Source organism: Neopelma chrysocephalum, unplaced genomic scaffold, assembly GCF_003984885.1.
Source record: "Neopelma chrysocephalum unplaced genomic scaffold, ASM398488v2 Primary Assembly neopelma1_86, whole genome shotgun sequence".
Lineage (NCBI taxonomy): Eukaryota > Metazoa > Chordata > Aves > Passeriformes > Pipridae > Neopelma > Neopelma chrysocephalum.
In genome coordinates this window covers 3,287,798-3,304,568 of record NW_020897748.1, presented here as the reverse complement: position 1 = coordinate 3,304,568, position 16,771 = coordinate 3,287,798, and the positions used below count along the sequence as shown (strand labels likewise).

The window sequence follows — 16,771 nt, the reverse complement described above, 5'->3', positions numbered from 1 at the left end:
GAAGAACTGCACCCCACAGGAGGGACCCACACTTGGACCCAACATGGAGCAGTTTGTGAACTGTAGCCCAAGGGAAGGATTCACACTGGAGAAGTTCATGAAGGACTCTGTCCCATGAGAGGGACCACATGCTGGAGCAGGGGAAGAAGTCCTCTCCCTGAGGAGGAAGCAGTGGCAGAAATAGCGTGATGAGCTAACCACAGCCCCCAAACCTGTCCCCCTGTGCTGCTGGCGGGAAGGCGTAGAGAATAGTGAATAAAGTTAAGCCCAGGAAGATGAGAGGGGTGGGGGGAAGGTGTTTTTAAGATTTGGTTTACTTCTCATTATCCTACTCTGATATGATTGGTAATAAAGTCAGTTAATTTTCTCAAGCTGAATACATTTTGCCCATGATGGTAACTGATGAGTGATATCTCACTGTCATTAGGTTGACCACAAGCCTTTCATTATATTTTCTCTCCCCTGTCCATCTGAGGAGAGGAGTGATAGACTGGCTTTGGTGCACGCCTGGTGTCCAGCCAGGGTTAACGCACTACAGTGATCCAGGCTTTCAGGACTGCGGAGCCTGCAAGAAGAGCTGAGGATGCAGGCACCTGGCTCCCCAGTTGCCCTTGGCTCATAACCTCTCCTCCCATCACCATTTGAGATGGGAATAGAGAAGCTCAGAGTCTGTCCTGAAGGCAGGCTGCTGTTCATTTTAATGGAAATAGGCCCTTTGTGAATACCAGAGCATGGGCTGAAGGCAGGCATCTTTGTACCCCTGTGCCAGGAGAGACCTTGAGGGCTGGGCTTCCCTCTCAAGGGGGACTGGAGCAGAGAATAACCAACTGAGCTGACACTCAGTGTGAGGACAGTGTGTGGGTGTTTAAATATCCAGTTCCACACACCTAAGACTAAGATCGCCTTGCTGAAGACTAAGTACATACCATGCTTCAGTGCCCTCTGCTCCTCAGAAAACAGCCTGCAGACAGCTGTGCAGAGATCTCAAAGTCCTCACACTTGAGAAGTAAGATGACTCCTAAGAAGACCACCCTGACAGCAGTGCTCCTGGGACCCCTACAGCCCCAAGAAGTCCAGGGTTGGAAGCCTATACTGTATCTGTCTCAGCACTTTGGGAATCCACAGCTCCTTCCCCTGCTACTACAGAATTCAATGTTTTACCATCATACAGTAAACTTGCACTTTTCCATATTTTTTTTTCAGGTCTGTGAACACAGTTTTCCTTGCAGATCAGAAGAACAAGTTCCAGGTGGATTTAGAGACTACCTTCCAAGTTTCATGCACTGCCATGCTGCTATGGTCCAGTCTATGTTATTCCACTTCATTGCATTTAATTGTGACTCCCTATAGCTCTGGAGGGGATGGAGTCTGCAAGCCGCCTGCTGCAGAGAGGGCTGAGATGCTGCTGACTCCTTTTGCTTTCCTTTGCGCCTGGCAGAGCAGACAACAGATGTCTCTTCTCCTTTCTGAAAACCTTTCTGTTATGCTGTTTCCACTTTCATTCTCTCTCCACACTATTTTCCATGATCACACACACTTCAGCACCTGCCTTTTCCAGTGTTTCATCTGACTTCCCAGTTTGGCTTCCACTTTCAAATCTCTTTGCACCATTTGTCATCTCATCATTAGCTGCAGAGTCTCCCTCAGTGTTAGCACACACTCCAGCCGCTCCACTGACTTTTATCTCCACTTTCTTCTCCTTTTCATCTTTTCTCTGCCCTGGACTCTTTCCAGTCTGATTCCTTAAGTGCTGGCTGTCAAATACAAAGCTGTAAGATTGTCTCTGACCCCGTTTTCCATTTCCATTAGTATTTTAGAAACAAGCTAGGGACTGGCATATATCACCTTTTGGTTTGTCCTGTTGTAAAGAGATTTCAGTGAAGAGAAAGGGGCAGGTACTCTGGGGATTTGGACACACTCAGCGCCCACTGGTGTCTGACCCCAGAGGGAATGGAGGTGTGAGCTGGCCAGTCAGCCTGGCTCCATCTCCGGTAACTCAAACGCTTGCAGCAAGACTTTTCTGATTTATACGTAAGCCTTATAAATGAAGGCATTCCCCCAGGTACTTTCACATTAGCTTCTCAAAGGAAGAGTAGATAAAATAATGCATTAGCTTTCAAAGAAAGTTGTCCAAGTCTGGTTTTGTCTGGGGATCAAATGCTGGATGTTCCATCACGGGAGCTATATTGCCAGAGGACAAGGGTCCTCTTCACTGCCATATTTTACTTACTTGACTATTTTCCCCTTACTATGAAAACCAACAGTCGCCATCAGGAATGTCTGTTCTCCCCTGCCATCTCCTCCTGACTGCTGTAGGTCAATGGCTCACCAGTGAGTTTCACACGTGAGCAATAAGCACTTAAGAGATAGTGTTTCTCACCCAGTAGGAATTGTGTAAGTTGTGCAAGCTCAGATAGTCTTGGTGATCTGTATGAAACAAACCCTCTTTACTGTGTAGTGGAGGTCATGGCCTTCAAGGTACAGGAAATGTAAGAAAAAAAAAGGTTAAGCTGAGAAGAAAGGCGAGAGGGTTGTATCTGTTAAAGAGGGAGGTAAATAACAGGGATCTTCCTTAGGAGCTCCTCTGACCTGAGCACAGACCAGACTGATGCTGTTTCTTTATTTCAGTCAGATGTACACACAGCTGTCTTTGTGTCTTTGTTCATCTGACTGAGTTCAGTTAACCTGGAACTTACATACTCTGCTTGGTACATTTTGGGTGGTGGGCACTCTGCCATGCTTTGCCATACAGGTGTTTTGCTACCCAGAAACACAGGTGTGGGACAAGGAAGGTCAAATGTTAATAGTTCCCTGCAATTGTCACTGAGGTATGTGGAGACATTTATGACAATGCTATTATTTTTTTCTGAAACAGAAGCAGCAGCTCATTCACTCGTTCATTTCCCTTTCAATTAGAAGTATCCTTCTTGCAGCTCAGGTGCAGGGAAATAAAAGGCCCATCTTTCTTTCAGTTTACTCTCATTTTTCAGCATATGTATTACAGTGTCTGATTGTGATGGCAGCACTGGGATGGCAGTCTTGACTCTGGCACAGCACATTTTCCTTCTCGGTGTTCCTATCAATCACGTGCCTGGTGCAGCCACTTTGGGGGACATTTTGTGGGTTCCCATAAGCAGCCCCACTGAAACAAGCATTTGCCCCGGAACAGCTCTTCAGGGTCCCAGTGATGGCAATGCCTTTGGGCCCTGGTTTTGGTGAGTGGCCAGCACTGGAAGCAGGTGAGTTCTCCTGTGGCCATCAAGGCAGTCTGTGTCTGTCCTGTGCGTGCTGAGATACAGCCTGGCCCTGCAGCATGGCCCCGGCACCAGCACCAGCCCTAAATAATGGGCCAGAAGACTCAGTGACAGGATTCTTATACACTTGCTTCTGGTCTCCCAGTGAAGCATTTTGGTTATTCTGCTCAAATGGGTTGTTAATGTTGGCAGGTACCTTCACGGGCCAAAGACAGTGAGAAGTGTGAGACAAGGACAGGAGCCCAGGCAGCCTTGCCAGCTTGTGCCACCAAAGGACCAGAGATTTGTTATCCACAGCAGCAGGGGAGAGATCTCTCAGGAATTATATGCACAAATAAGCAGATATATACACACATATATATGTAAACATATGTACAGCTCATCCACAAGTTATGTTTTGTGTGTTTCCAAATGAATGCTCCAGTTATTCTCCACAGTATACACATTTTTGGTTTTGGTGCAGCTTCAGGACTTGAGAGAAGCTTCCTAGAGAGAGAAGGATTTCCTTTTGTAGGTTTCTAGGTATGGGTAGAGAGCGGCTTGAGCTATTGCTGACCAGAAATTTTAAGTGGAAACCTTGCATAATTGAGCCTTGCCCTTTTAGCTGTTAATAGCACTTGGTGGAAAGGTTATGAAAATATTCCTGAAACATTTTTATCCAACTAGGCAGGACTGTGTGGCAGGACTTTGTTACTTCCCACCATGGTGTAATGTCAGTGACGGACATGTTTTTTTCTGTCTTGTCAAAGGAGGTGTCCTGAGCTGTTGGGAAGGATGAAGTTTGAAGGGTGATCACTACCTACTGCTGCCTTCACAGAGTCCTGGTGTCCATGACTGCCAAAACAGTCTCATCTTGCTCCTCTGCGTCCCTCTTACTGCTTGGATACCAAGTAGAAATTTTATGCCTCTGAATAAGAGTGGTGAATGTTAGAACAGCAGTTTAAATGTTGTTACAAGGATTACTACACAACAGGCAAAACTAAGAAGAAAAGATGAACAAAATTCCATATACCTAGAGTAGTCCTCGTTGATCTAAATTGCTTTAGAAAAGGAAGTGTGACCCTGAGATCACCTATGGACTCATACTATATTCACCCAAGGCATGAGTTTTCAAATCCTTGCTCTTATACATGTCCCTTTGACGACCTTGGTACCTGGCTGACTTCTTTGTATTCCAGTCCTTATTTGCCTGTCTGGTGGGTATGACAGTGATTTCAGGCCCCACGGAGCATTGTGAAGGGAAGTGCATGAAACACCAGCTGCTGTTGTGAGGTTTTCAGGTAGATGGTATACGCTGGAGCCAAGGGCTCTCTCATGGCCACAGTACATTCTAAGGCCTTTTCACTCCACAGCACTGGAGCTACAGCAGAGATTTTGGAGGTTAAACACTGTGCTGCCAAGGGCATCCTGTGAATGGAGGCTCCAGCTGCTCTCACTCAGCTGAAACATTAACACTGTCCTCCTCTTTGCATTGAGGAGCTGCTGTTATGGAGAGCTGCAGACATGCCTGTGCTCTTGGAGGTGGCACAGCTGGAGCTGCACCTCATGTCCGTGCTTCAAAGGAAATGGGTGAAAAGCAGAGAGCAGTGCAGAACCTTGCTGAAGATCAGCCCCTTTTAATAAGGGGTGGGTAAGTTTTCATTTAGATTTAAAATGTTGTATCGTTTGGGAAGATTGCCTTGCAAGCACAGACTTAGACCTAAGCTGTAATTTGTTCTCACTGTGTGCCAGAGGAATCCCACTGCCTTCAAAGGTGTATCAAGTGCAGATAGGGACGATGCACTCAGGTAGCAGAGAGCTGATTTATTCCTTAGGCAGTCTTTCCCTTTTGGAATCTGCTTGTGCAATCATCAGCTCCTGGCTGAGTTACTATGGTAATAAGAGTATATCATGGGCATTACACTTACTCACTGTTGCCTGGGTCACAGGAGAGGAAAAATAGCAGAGCAAGCTGCTTAATTTCTTAGTTTTCTACACACCCATGCTAAGAATGTGGGAAAGAACTGCAAAGGACTGGAAGTCCTTAAATCCTCCACACCCTGCTAACCACATTTCACTTGCAGTGCAGACACAGAGCCAAGGCGCTCCTTCCCATACCCGCAGGGATGTCCCCTCTGCAGCTCGCTCAGTTCCCATAGATGTCCCCAAAGAGCAGTGCCACCAGATTTCTCCAGCAGCAAGACAAGGGCTGTGCCATGGGCTCTGGGAGTGCCAGGGGACAGTGCTTCATGCTCAGAATGCTGATTATTCACCTGAGAGGGCTTCAAGGGGACTGGGGGAGTGCTGCCCCAGGACTGCGAGCACCAACCCTGATGCCCTGAGTGCTGAAGGCACTTGGAGGGGCTCACTGCTCCCTGGTGCAGCACTTGGGATCACACACCTGCCAGCGTGCACCAGGGTGGCTCTCGTCAAGGGATCAGGAGGTGACATTGGGTATGAGAAAGCCATGCTGGACCTGGTCAGACTCACAGTCTGGCCGCCCATGTAGGGATTCTCACAGAGGCCAAAAGTGAGATGGGGAGCTGGGCTATAATGCCTGCTATGCAAACACTATCAAACCTGCTTTTTCTTCTAGGGCCTAGAGAGCTTGCAGAAAAATCCTTCCCGTGGTGCAGAAACTGCCATTTCATGGGGCATGGGGTATTAAATGTCACCTTGTGCAGAAAGTATAAATGCACATGTGGGAGGCATAGGAGGACTCTGAGGTCCTGGTCTTGCAGCCCCAAGCTCTGCTGTCTTCCAGCCTCAGTGCTTCAGTCAGGCTATTTTTATCACTTGGGCCGCAGCTTTTACTTACTATTCTTATCCTGTGTTAGTGATTACTCCCAATTATGAAGGAATTTAAACTTGCTCAACATATGTTAATGATTCTGTGTCACCCAGTGTAAATTGGAGAATAGTGTCAGCAGTCAGAGCTTGGGAACAAAGTCTGTGTAGGGGCCTGGCCTCAGTTTGGCAGAGGAAAATAACACATTGTGTTAGGGCCAGGCACTGTCAGTTTTTATAACAGAACATGTAAGAGCCTACGCTGGGTTTATTCTTCCTTTTTACTTGACTGAACACTCAATCAGGAAGAGTTTCTAAGTCACCATCACAAATAGCCAGAAGAGGCAAATCCAACAAGCTGTCAGGACTGATTTTCCCAGAAAGATGAGTACAAAATGCTGTTCTTATTTACATGCTTCATGAACATTTTTTGAGTTCTAGAGGATTCACTACAGCATAAAATGCACTATTTCCAATCAAATGAACTAATTTCTCAGCAAACTGTTCTACTTTGCCATAATCCACTAGTGGGATTTTTGCTTCCATCTCTCGGAATTACTATTTAACTCATTTGCAAAAATTCAAGCTACGTTGGTTTGGAAGAAAAGAGAACCTTATGAATTAGCCACACTGAGTCATCAAGATCCTTAGGAGACAGAAGACACAAGCCTGCATGTGACCTCCAGGGTGACCTCTGCTCCTCCCCCAGAGGGAGAGAAGAGAAATGCTTCCAAAATGAGGACCTTTTCCTCCGTCTGCACCCCTGCACAAGGGCCTGGCCCATCCCATAATAGCCTTGCAAGGTCAGCTGGCGCTGCTGGAGCTGCTCTGAGCACCTTGATGCTGTTCCCTTCAAAGAACATGAGTTTAGATGCTGAGGCAAACTGAGGTATTCTACACTTGAAGTACAGTCCAATTTCAGAGAGCAGATGGATGGCAAGCGAGCCCACAGACAGGGCTGGAGACCAGTTAAGCTGCACCTGCAGTGAGAGTGGATAGCTACAAGCTGTCAGTCGTACCTCAGACAAGCTATCATTTATCCTCCTGTATAAGCACATCTTGCTCTTCAATTCGTCGTTAAGAGAAAGCATTACTACACTAGTGAGGACTGCATTTGCACTTAAATGAATTTTTAAACATCTTCTTGTTTAAGCTTCCTGACAGAATAGACATGTCTGCCTGGGGAAAAATTGAAAACCAATAAATAATACATCCACTGAGTGCTTCACCTTGGGAAAGGTCACATTTCGAAACATCTCTCTGTTCATAAAATTAAACTTTCTGTTTGATGGAGGGGAGATTGTTGAGATTCAAGGACCAGTAGCAGAACTGATTGTGTGATGGGTCTCCGAGTTAAAATAATAGCTTCAAAAGCCATAGCAGTGCTGCTGGAGCAGCCTCCTCCTGCAGGGAACATGCAAAGTCTTACTGCTTCAATACTCACCCAAAATAATTATTGCTGTATTTGTAATATGGCACAGAGAGTGAACCTCTCCTAAACTCAGAAATTCTTACTGACTACAATGCTGCAGGCTTTGGCACTGGTCTCTGTGGGGATTATGGTGCAGGTGTTCCTGCAAAGGATTGCTGCTGGCAGAGGGAAATCTTGATCTGGGCAGAACCACTACTTAGTCACTCTGCTTTCCCTGCCAGGGACCCCTCCCTGCCCAGCCTCAGGAACAGTGTCATGATCCTCTTGCTGGAGTTGCTGAGTCTAAACAGAGACGGCCAGGGCACTTCCAAAAGCTCAGGACCTGGAGCAGGGTGTGTAAGGAAATCCCCTCCTCTGGTCAAGATGGACACAGGGGTAACATGTTCCTGAGCTGCGAGACAATCACAACTGTAGCACACCGAAAGCAATTTATGACACCTGCTTTGAGGACCCTCCTGAGAGCAGTAGCACAGCAGAGATGAGGTGCTGCATGTGGATTCAGGGAAGTTCACAGAGGCCGTGTTTTCCAGGCTGACAGCCATGGGTCAGCACTACAGGGTTGCAGAAATTAGAGACAAAATGGGGGAAGAGCTCTACTGGGCCATGATGGAAAGCTTCATCCATGTCCATCATGACTCAGAAAGCCATCTGTGGGAGGCAGAAAGCTGGGTGGGGAGTGGAAGGGGAGGCTTGTGGGGGAGCAGTTCACAGGCAGCAGAGTTGCTGGGGTGGCTTGTTGGGCAAAGGCAAGGACATGCTGTGGAGAAATCCTGGTGTGCAGGCTGGGGTGAAGCATGGTCTAGGCTTGCCTTGCAGTATGTGGTAGGAGGAAAGGGGAAATTTTGCTTAATTTCCCACTTTATGATTAGAACATTAGTCCTTTATTAGAGCACAGATCTCTGTATTCATTCTGTTCTTGCTCTGTGTTTTACATGATCTGGGTGCTCTTTACTGGCACCAATGCATTCCAGTAAAGCAATGTTGTGGACATCCCCTGCTGTAATGGGGGGCATGACAATCTTCTGAAGCAACTTTGCTTTCTCAAGGCTAAAACATGAGATCTTTCGGACACAGCACTGGACACATGCCTGCCTGGCTGAGAAAGAGTCTTTATCGTTTTTCCTGCCTTGATCTCCTTTTCTTGACCTGACTCTATTTGAATGCAGCAGCCCTATTAGCTTCCTCAGTCACAGGTACAAGGACAGGCAGATCAGCTCTTCTGGAAAATTATATACACACACCTGTCAGTGTGTATGTTCAAAACGAGAGCAGAGCCACAAAAGCAATCCCAGGACTGATTTTATACTAAGGTGCTCCTGGTGGTGTACGTGGCTCAAACACATATGAATCATGGTCATGCATCACTTATAGACAGGCCATGATGCCTATATATGTTGCATTTCTGCCATACCTCTGTCATAGTAGAAGGCAAAGCTGGAATAACCAGAGCTGTGCCGACTCACAGCACAGCCATAAATTCTAGGAATGCTTCTGAGGCAAGTTAAAACAAATTAGTAATTATCATGACTGACAGGTACTCTGCAGCAACCAATGAGGAGCCTGATGATGAATACTAAAAATCTCTTAGCAGAGGAGTTACAACTGTGGCTGTTAACATGGCTATAATTAGGCAGCGCTAAGTGAAACCGACTTCTTCTCAGATGCACTCCCTTGAGAATCCGCAGATCTGGATTGTCATACAAAGGAAGGAGATTAAAAGGGGCTGTTCACTGTTTGTGTTGTGGGGCCTACAGAGGCCAGTTAAAACAGAACCCAGGTGGAGTGGGTACAGGATTCAAGCTAGAGCAGAGTTAGTCTGCCCCTCAGTACAAACTGTCATGCTTTGCATTCCACTTCTGCCTTCTTTTCCAGGGCCTCCATGCACCTCACAAGTACCAGAGTTATGCCTCTCAAACACCCAGGAGTATTAATCACTTGAATGATGAGTTAATAATCTCTGAGTTGTTGAGACATGCTGAAGGACTAGCTGATAAATTTTCATTGCACAGTGGGGAAGTGTTCCTCTGACTGGGATATCAGGTTGATGACAAGTTCAGAAGTCTCCAGGGAAGCAGGTGAAGAGACAGAAGTTTTCTGTGTGAACAGGAACAATCACTTACAAATATAAAATCACTTATAAATATAAAACCTCCTGTGGAAAAGTCAAGCAGTGTTAAAAGAGACCCATACCTCTCTACTTAAGGATTAATCTTTGCATAAAGGCTAATTGTTGCTGCACAATTTCCCCAGTGCCTAAAACAAGCAGGTCTTTCTTCAGCATCATGCCTTCTATTTTTACAGTTTAGAGAAAAAAAAAACAAAACACCCATGAAACATTTGTGCATGGAAATAGCTCTCCAACTACCACTGAGTTCTTACGTATTTTTCATGCTGGGTATCGCAGCCCTGATCTTGTTCTTTACATGTGGCACCAGTTCTTGCAGTGGGTATGTCTGAAAGGGGCTCATCCTTTAGGCAACCATACTGGCCTGTGATGGACTGGGCTGCCAGGTCCCTGCAAAGGTGAAGCAGCAGCAGTGACACTAGCAATTGAGAAGGATATTAAACTGCCATTGATTAAGTCAGTTCTGACTGTAATGCTGAAATCAGCCTGACTCCATCCTGGGTGCTGGAGACTAGACTGCATTTCCACAATAACAGAAAACATCACTTTTCAGCCTTGCTTAATGTTGTCGTCTTGGGAACAGAAAGTTTCACTTTTCCACTCACTCCTCAAAATGCTGATCTGTTGACTCATTTTTCAGGTGAGCTGTTAAATCTTTCTGAGTGTGTTGCTGCCACATCCTGTTTGTGCTGGAGTGAAGGGCTGAGCTTTGTTACCAGGTCTCTGTGCATCCATTCTAACAGCAAAAGGCCTTGGGTTCAGAACAAGGAATTTGCGATTCCAGGGATGCCTTAACTCATTGTTTCTAATCTTTATACAGGATTCGATCTATAAAGGCTAAGCACCATTCAGAAACTTCCCAAGAGATTACAGGTTTACATGAGTTGATGCTTTACATGGATCTTATGGGCAGCAGGAGCCCATGGCTGGAAGGTGGCTGTGAGGTCACATCTGTCACATCCCTGAAAGGCGATTCCCTGCAAGGGATGTGCCTGCAGTCAGGATTTATGACTCAGGCCATTGACTCTTGGTAGTGCCAGACTTGGCGAGTTGTGGCTTGGCCATCACACTCAGCTACAGAACCAGAACATTTTTTCTCTCCTGAGGAAGGCAATGGAAAGCATGAAGGACTGAATTAATCTAAGGGTAAGTAATTCCAAAATTCAAATTTTCAGGTCTTTTACTCCTTCCTTTTGTGTTTCAAAGAGCCTCCACCCACCTGGGGTGGCAATATGCTGTCACTATCAGTGCACCTGCGTGGAGCACAGCGGAAAAGCAGCTCTCTCCTCTGAGTCACCATGCTCCCATCTGAAACGTTTGGTATGATTGGCAAGGACTCTTGTAAGCATATCTTTCATCCATCTGGCAGTTTGATCCATGTTCCCCTGTCATCACTTTTGATGGATTCATTTCACATGTAATGGAAGACTGTCTCACGAGTGTTTAAAAAGCAATAGCAAGGCAGTTGCCAGCACTCCAGAGTAGAGACCTTCCACCCTTGTCTCTGCTGGCTGGTGTTTTTCACTGTGTGGTAGGAGGAGCAGCTCACCTAGCAGCAGTCTCCATCCTTATGTTTGCTATGGTGGAAACATTTCTGACAGTATAAGAGAAAGTGTATCCAATGGTGACCACTACCAGAACAAAAGACCAGGGCTGAGCACTACCCAGTGTTTTCATGTGCAAAGCTAGCACCACCCACACACGCTTGTGAGAGAAAGAGGTGTAAAGGTGACGCCAACACTGTTAGGGACAACTACAGTCGAGGGAGGGGTAGAGGTTCATTTTCTAAAGAAAAGTGGGAGTACAGCTCTCAGATGAGTCAGAGAGGAAGAGCCCCCGCAGAGGAGTCTCACACATCTTTCTGCCTTGCAGAGCTGCTCATTGTTGCCTCTTTGCTCCTGTCCTACTTTCTAGGAAAGCTGCAAAAGTTCGCTGTATTCTCACAATGCCCCCAACAGCAATCCTGAGCAACATGCACTATCACAGCACTCAGTAAACCGCACAAAGAGAAATCTAAGGATGACGGACAACATTTTTCACCACACTCCTCCTTACATGAGTAAGAGATGAGCCTGAGCTGCGTGAGGTGGGGAAGGAGCATACCTGGGAGTTTCTGTAAATCTCACAAGTGTGTAACAAGAATGTTCTTCTACATTTCTGTACAGAAAACAATGGTGCAGAGAAGATGAAGGAGCATTCTGCAAACTCCACTTTGGGCCTTCATTACTGCTCAGAGGCCAAGTTTTGTCACTGTACCATCAATACTTATCCATAGATGTTTGCATCAACAACAGACCCATCAAGAACACCACCGGAAAACTTGAGAGCCCAGCCTTTATATGGCCTCATCCAGAACATCCTCTCCTTTTCATAGAGTCAGACCCATAATTGCAATGTAAATAGCATTTTGGTGTCCTGCTTACAGGACTCAACCTGCAAATGTTCATCCTACAGGTGGCAAGACACACTTGCCCATGTCTCCATGATCCTTGGGGAACAGGGTGATGGGAAAAAAACAGAGAACAGAGTGATTTGTTCTGTTGCATCTCATCTAGTTCACCCTTCCTTTCAGAGCTACCTGGTTGTCAAGAAAAGTCTGGCTCCATCTTTTTTTATCTTTGCAAATCCTTGACTTTCCCTGAACCAGGAGAGAGGACCAACTGGACTGTATTGCTTGGAGGAGACAGTCCTCACTTCCTGATCTGTGGCAACTGCTTAGAGTTCACAGCTCTAATCTATCTGTATGTTAGATTTTCATCAACCATTAGGTGCCACCTGTACCACTGAAATGAAGATCTTTAAAAGCTCCTGAAAAGAACTGGGTTTCAATTCTTCAAAGTAAATTTTTAACATGCTCCTGTTCTTCCCTACACTTTACTTGCACTTGCAAATTTCCATCCCAGGATGCTGTAAAAATGCCAGCACAACAGGAAGTATCTCTTAAATGCTGAACCCAGACTAATGATGTGGGGCTGATTCCTAATGACAGCCACAAGTTGACATGCTTGCAAACAGTCCAGAAGCATCATTCACTCATTCAGCTTCCAAAATAGGCTTATTTGTAAAGCAACTCCTGGCTGTTAGGGCAAAGGAGAATCTAAACAGACTGGAAGTTTACCCTTACATTTATATTGTCACAAACAAGTACCATTTACTGCCTACCAAGGATTTCTGATGTCTAATGTCACTTGCTATTTATGTATACCAAGCATCAGAACTCCCCTGACATCCTGCCTCTTGGGCACAGAAGTTCTTGGGGGTAAGCTGCTGGTAAGTATTTCTCAGGCAAGACTAGCAGCTCAGCAAGATTCCCCCATTATTAGAAAATAACATTTACAATTAAAACTTCTCTAATAGACTGATATTATGAACATGATGGAGAAGGTACAATGTTGAAGCTTGAACCAAAAATAAAGAGGAGATAGTAAGATCTCATTATAGGCAACTTATTAATAGTGAAAAATTCTGTATCTGTAGGACTCTTCACTATCATATTTATCTCAGAGAAAAACCCAGAAAAAAACAAAAACCATGAATTACCAACATATCAAGCAACACTTTGAAAATGGACGCTGGACAATAATCACTGCTGTGATAGTTCCAGAACTTTGTATTTTGAGTTCAAATTTATTCTTAACCAGACTAGGATCCTTTACCAATATCATATTAAGAATTTGAAAAGATCTTCCTTTGCTATGATACATTTAATAAGGCAACAGAGGCCCCCTCAACCTTCACTCTATGAAACTAAACAAGCCCAGTTCCTTTAGGCACTGTTAATAAATACATTTTCCATTCTCATGTTGATGTTTGTAGCTTTCTCTGCACATGGTGCAGTCTTGAGTTGTTCTTCCTCCTCGAATACAGGTCACCTGAACTGTGCACAGATGAGTTCTGGGTTTACATGCCTGGGAATATGTCAGTACTCTGCTTTAGAAAAACCTTTTTGGATACATAAATTATCTGTTTGCCTTTTTCATCACCAACCCATCATATGATCAATTATTACCCTCATTCCTTCCTCACTGCAGCCCTCTCAGAGCTATGGGTGGCCTTTTTGGAGCAGACACTCTTCTGAAGGTCAGGCTGATCTGACACAGCTTTAGCTGACAGAACAGTAGGGTTCACACCTACCTCGTGAGTGCAGGAGACACCTCCCATGGGAGATTCACACCAGATAATTGTCTCAAATAGTAATAATAATGGCCAGTCTTCGCGAACGAAGATTTTGGGAAAGGTCTTTTACCTTTCCAGCCTGCGCAATGGATTTTTTTAGGTGAGACACAGCATGCGCTGAACTGAACCCACCCTTTAATCCTAAGGTTCATCTGCCGGGGCCAAGCAAGCTTGGACAATGGCAGTGAGGTCCTCAGGACGTAGGTTTGTTTAGGGTGACCTTCTCATAGATGGATGGCCTCACAGGGCTAACGAGCTCCATCTACCCGGGGGACTGGGATTCGAACCTGGGTCACAGCGGTGAGAGTCCCGCATGCTAACCACTAGGCCACCAGGGGTCCCAAATAGTAAGACTGAACTTACAGAAGTGCTTCTCTTTCTGTATCACCAATAAATAAGCCTAATTAACTGTTAGCTTTTGACATCTAACATCCAAATCCAGCTCCCATCCTCATATATGGCTTGTATTCTGCCCCGCAAATTCCACCTTATTTCCACTGCTTTAGCCACTAGTAGCATGCAGTGAGTGTTCCATGCCTCTTTCATGCTGACAATACTTCAGAACTTCCTTACATGCGCCACGGTAATAAATGAAAACCTTTAAGATGATTGGGCACAACACCTTGAGGAATACCGATATTATTTTCCTTCCCACTAATTAATTCCTTGCCCGAGTTGTCTTGTGTGGCTCCTTATTCACTTTGATACCCGGTTCTAAGGGTATTTGTCCAGTCCAAGACAAGAATCATCACAAGGGATCAAATCAACCTGGCTTAGCAAGTTAGATCATCAGTTTAGCATCCAGATAAATGAGTTATGCCTGGGAAATCAACAAGAGATACCAGCTGAGTTTGCCCTAATAATTTTATCTACATCATTTTCTACTTACCTTCAGGTCTTAATTATTCTTTCCTTCAAAAATTGTTCTAAAGATCACCCATGACTGTAAAAAGACTGATAAGTCTTTGGCTGTCAAGATAATCTTTGTCTTTCTAATAAGCATGGGTATGGTGCTTACTGTTCTGCTGTCAGGTTGCAGCACTCCTAAATCTTAAAATCTCTGTTTTATACACCAATTCTTCAAAACTCTTGATGCGGATAAATTTATTTCTTCTCTCAGTTTGAGAACAATAAATGCTGTGAGCTTCTCGACCACTTCCCATCTTCACCTTTTCTCCAGCCAGCCACCCTTTATTTTCTGGTGTAGGCAGAGCAGGAAAGGAAGTATTCTTCTATTGTGTGAATTTACAACAGCTACTGCAGGTTCCCTCTGAGAAGATAAACAAGGATCATGTAGAGATGGTGTTACATACAGAACCACCTTCTGCTATTCACTTTTTCACTTACTAAATCACCATAATGTTTTACAAATATATAGATCTCTCTATTGATGAACTTTGAGAGCTGAGAAGTCCTGCCAATGTGAGGATGAAGATGTTACATTAAACTCCAAGGAAGCTACTGGCAAAGTACCTAAGGAAGCAGTTACATCAGAGAATAAAGGTAAAGCCTTTGGCTGTAGTTAAAGCCTTTGGCTTAGGCAGAGGCTAAAACACACATGAATTTATCCACAAGGGGCAGTAGGAGGGCAAAGAGGCCTCCTCCACCTCACCACAGAGTGAGTCTCCCATGTAAAGGGTGTGCTTTTGTGCTAGTCAAAGTCAGTATCAAAACTCCCTTTGGTTTTAATAGCATCCTGTGCTTGGAGACTGTTTTTTTGCTTATCTGGAGCTGAACAGAACTACCTACATGCTCTTTTGCATGGTCATTAGTGGCTGTTTGGTGCCAAGGAAATGGATTGTCACAAATTACTTTATCCAGGTACTAACTGCAGCATAAGAGATTACTAGAAGCACACAGTAAACTAAATGCACCCAGTTCTCTTCTTACTGATCGTTCTTACAGACGAAGAACTTGGCAGAGACTGTTAGGGCGAGTATTCCAGCTGAACCAGAGTTTGTGCTGAAGAGGGCATCCTTCTGTCTAATTCACCATAAGGTACCACTGCTCCCCAACTGCATGTTCTCCAGCACCCTTACAGTGTGTGAAAGTTCCTCCTTTCCTCAAGCACAGTTTTTTTGTCAGACAAGACAATAGAACCTTGATAATTCACCTGCTACTAATTTGGTGGAAAATCACATCATCTGGTGAACTATTCAAAGAACAAATGTGATTTTAAGTTTGTACCTTAACTTCCTTAACCTTTGGCTGTGAAGTCTATGTCCTGTGAAATCATGTGTATCCAGACCAGCTGGACATCTTTACCAGTGCATCTGGGAATAAATGCATTTTGCAAAATGTTAAACCTAACTCAGAGGTTCCTAAGTGAGTTCATTAGTTACAGTGGCAGAATTCCAGTGGCTTGGCAAGAGCCCCCCAGAAAGGAGTGTGCAGCTGTCCTCCTGAGAGCATTGCTGGCCTCAGCCAGCCATAAAAGGACTAGTGCTGTGTAAGGTCACACACACAGCTTTCCCAGCAGCTTGCTGCCTTTCGCTGCAGTATGCTCTACTGCACTCCTGGGCTTAATTTGCTCAGCTGATTGCTTAACATGCTGTGCTCTATGGGGGGTTTGAGACACATAAAAAGGGACTCTGACAGGACCAAATGCACTGTCATCGGTGACATCTTGTAAGCAGCACACAGGCTAGAGGATGGCAGTGACAAAACCACCATGCAGCCAGGGGTTCCAGCCATCAGGGATCTGCTCCTCAATCAAACACACTTCAGCAAGGCCTGAGACACGGAACAGCAGCTGGGAACTCCTGAAGGCACCCAGACTGAAAAACACCTGGGGCTGGGGCAGTCGCTGGCTGGTGGAGGTTCAGCCTGTCCAGCCAGACATCACAGCTTTGGGGAGGAGCTCACTTCTCACATCTGTGTGCCTGCTCTGTCAAGTCCGCTTACTAAGATACTAACTATTTCTATAAAGGCCTTCCACAAAAATGGGTAACAAATGGAAATCAAGAACACTTCTGAAGAGGTTCACTAAAATTTATTTTAGTTTCTATAAATGAGCAA

The 16,771-nt window shown here is 45.2% G+C and overlaps 1 long non-coding RNA gene across 1 annotated transcript; it reads left to right on the top strand.

The window, feature by feature from the left end:
- The first annotated feature begins 10,608 nt into the window (after positions 1-10,608).
- Positions 10,609-15,862, top strand: LOC113971891. The gene is made up of 3 exons (XR_003535690.1): positions 10,609-10,723; positions 15,132-15,256; positions 15,659-15,862. It is a non-coding gene; the product is annotated as an uncharacterized LOC113971891 (long non-coding RNA).
- The last annotated feature ends 909 nt before the right edge of the window (positions 15,863-16,771 follow it).